This window comes from Gekko japonicus, unplaced genomic scaffold, assembly GCF_001447785.1.
Source record: "Gekko japonicus isolate JY-2015 unplaced genomic scaffold, Gekko_japonicus_V1.1 scaffold875, whole genome shotgun sequence".
Lineage (NCBI taxonomy): Eukaryota > Metazoa > Chordata > Lepidosauria > Squamata > Gekkonidae > Gekko > Gekko japonicus.
The window spans coordinates 242,469-245,895 of NW_015169200.1; the positions used below are offsets into that span (position 1 = coordinate 242,469).

Genomic DNA, 3,427 nt, shown 5'->3' on the forward strand with positions numbered 1-3,427 from the left:
TCTTTCCCTCCGTGCACACATTCATTTGTGCTACCTGCGGAACGGATCCCTTTTCTCAGTTGGACTCGTCCTGGCGAACACTGTTCCCTCTAAGCTGAGTGAGTGTGAGCCAGCTCACAGTTTTTTAGCCTCCGGCTCACCCATTTTCGTCTGAGCTCAGGAAGGGATGGCTCCAGAGCAAACTCATTGATGCAGAAGCCAAGTCGCTCGCTCACAACTTTAATGCCAGTAGCTCACAAAGTAGCATTTTTGCTCACAGGACTCCACAGCTTAGAGGGAACATTGCTGGCGAATGCACAAAACCGCTTAGTTCACCTTTTAAAACTCTGTGCAGTAGATCCTCCCCAGCTGAAGCGTGCTTACGGGTGAAACCCGGGACTTCAGTCACCTGAAAGGCTGGGAGCTACGGTCGCCAGCTCCGGGTTGGGAAACTCCTGGAGATTTTGGGGTACAGCTGGGGGGGGGGCAGGTTTTGAGGAGGGGGCGGGAGCTCAGCGGGGGATGTGAGGCCATAGAGTCCGCCCTCTGAAGCCGCTGCCTCGAGATCCGTTGTTATTCTGGGTGGTCTCCGGGCCCTACCCGGAGGTCAGGAGCGTGCACAGCTGAGCTCTGTGTGGATCAGGAAGAAGAGTACAGTTGTGTGCAGAAAGGTTTTTTTCCCTCCGCCCAGGTACCCAGCGCAGTTCAGAAACAGGACGTGGGAAGGGGGGGGAGGCTGCCAGAGTGGGGCTTTCGTTGTTTGTCGCCGTGGGTGGTAGGGCACGGGCCCAGCTGGCAGAGAGTTGCGTAGGGCGTGATCCGTTCCAAAGTTGGCATAACAAATCTGTTGTGACTCGGGGTTGCCTCGTGATCTGGGAACGATGCTGCTCTCTCGGCCCGTAGGCCAAAGCCGGCGCGTGTGAGCCAGTGCGGCATAAGTGGTTTTGAGTGTCAGACTAGTATCTGGAAGACCCGGGTTCGAATCCCAACTCGTGCCATGGAAGCTTGCTGGATGATCTCCGGCCAGTGACGCTTTCCACAGCCAGTGTTCCCTCTAAGCTGAAATAGGGTGAGCTAGCTCACAGTTTCTTAGCCTCCGGCTCACACATTTTTGCCTTTGTTCGGGAAGGATGGCTCCAGAGCAAACTAGTTTATGCAGTAGCCAAACTGCTCGCTCACAGCTTTAATGCCAGCGGCTCACGAAGTTGAATTTTTGCTCTCGAGACTCCACAGCTGAGAGGGAGCCTTGCTCACAGCCTAGCCTACCTTCACAGGGTTCTTGTGAGGATAAAATGGAGGAGGGGAGGTGGATGTAAGCCCCTTTGGGTCCCCGTTGGGGAGGAAGGAGGGGCATAAATGAATCAGTTAAATAAATGAAACAAAGTGAATGTCAAGCAGGAGCTCCACGGCAGTCTGAAACTGCCATCATTAAAAACAAGAAATCTTTAAAGCAGCCACCTTGCTAATCTGGCTGGGAAGAGAGATGCAAGGAAGGGGTTATGACTGTTCCTCTGATATAAATCTGCCCCCCAATCTGTGGGGTGAGTCCCAGGGGTCATTTCGTAGAAAAAGAGGTGCAGGAGCTCATTAGCATAACTCATTGGCATAACTTATTTGCATATGCCACACACCCCTGCCATCACGGGAAGTGTGTCAGAAGGCAACACCCACCGCTCAGGCTCCACTGGACTGTTTTGGATTGCTAGCTATTGGGGGGGGGGAATGTGCAGATCTGTCCTCGCAGAGGAGGGAGAGCTTGTACCTGAATAAAACTTGGTCTTAAAGGTGCCACTGGACTGTTTTGGATTGCTAGCTATTGGGGGGGACAGCGTGCAGATCTGTCCTCGCAGAGGAGGGAGAGCTTGTACCTGAATAAAACTTGGTCTTAAAGGTGCCACTGGACTGTTTTGGATTGCTAGCTATTGGGGGGGACAGCGTGCAGATCTGTCCTCGCAGAGGAGGGAGAGCTTGTACCTGAGGTGCCACTGGACTGTTTTGGATTGCTAGCTATTGGGGGGGGGAATGTGCAGATCTGTCCTCTCAGAGGAGGGAGAGCTTGTACCTGAATAAAACTTGGTCTTAAAGGTGCTATTGGACTGTTTTGGGCCTGGGGGAGTTCTGCAACTTACCTGGCTGCTTCTTGCTCTGACTGAGGGCTGCTGGGAGCAGGGGGTGTGGCTTGTTGCATGTGCCCACCCCCTGGGCTCTTTACTGCCGGAGCTCCGCTCCTGTATGCTCCTGCAGGAAGTGACCCCTGGGGGTGAGGCAGGGAAGAATGAAGTGGGAGGAAGCAAAAAGCCTGGTGCTACGGACTCTTTTATTATACAGATTTTTTTTTGGGGGGGGGGAGGGATTCAAGCCCAGGCTTGAAGTGGCAAAGGGCAGCACAGGAAGGGGTCTTCTTAAAACACAGGCCCTTGAAAGTCTGGGGAGAGGCCTTGTTTGAACTGGAGCCACAGGAAAGGGGGGGGAGGGGAAGGCTTGGAGGGTACCGGTGGGTTTTCCCCATGTATCCAACTGAAGCTGTGACGGATGACAGGGACCTCTGTGGGGTCTGATGCCACTGAGAAGTACTGGGCTCGACGCATGGAGGACTCAGACTACGACATGTGTTCAGATGCGTTTATTGTACTTCACAACAAGACAAAGAAAACGGCCCTGCAAGGCCAACTATATACATTCCACCCGGCACACCTATGTCCAGGGGTCATTTCGTAGAAAAAGAGGTGCAGGAGCTCATTAGCACAACTCATTAGCATAACTCATTTGCATATGCCACACCCCCTGACATCACCAGACGTGTGTCAGAAGGCAACACCCACCGCTCAGGCTCCGCTGGACTGTTTTGGATTGCTAGCTATTGGGGGTGGGGGGAACGTGCAGATCTGTCCTCGCAGAGGAGGGAGAGCTTGTACCTGAATAAACCTTGGTTTTAAAGGTGCCACTGGACTGTTTTGGACTGGGGGGCCGGGGGGAGCTCTGCAACTTACCTGGCTGCTTCTTGCTCTGACTGAGGGCTGCTGGGAGCAGGGGGTGTGGCTTGTTGCATGAGCCTGCCCCCTGGGCTCCTGACTGCCGGAGCTCCGCTCCTGTGCGCTCCTGCAGGAAATGACCCTGCACACACCTCAAACCACAGACACATTCCCAAACAAATTGGCAACCCCGTGTGGCTGATTTCAAGTTTATCAAAACACCCTGTAGGAGAGATTTAGAGTACAGGGCTCTCGTGTCACGCCAGGTTTGGTTCTCAAACTTACATAAAAAGCACATAACCAAGTCCTGATGGGTTTTCCCCACCCCCTTACAACAGAAAAGCCGCTTTGTTGGGAGGTGTGGGCTTAAAGTGCTTCTCTCTCTCTCTCTCTCTCTCTCTCTCTCTCTCTCTCTCTCTCTCTCTCACACACACACACACACACACACACACACACACACACACACACAATTTTAC

General features: G+C 53.3%; 1 protein-coding gene across 3 annotated transcripts in view; it reads left to right on the forward strand.

The window, feature by feature from the left end:
• The window catches only part of GRB7 (growth factor receptor bound protein 7), a 135,877-nt gene that overhangs the window by 24,331 nt on the left and 108,119 nt on the right, over positions 1-3,427 (forward strand). The window lies entirely within an intron of this gene.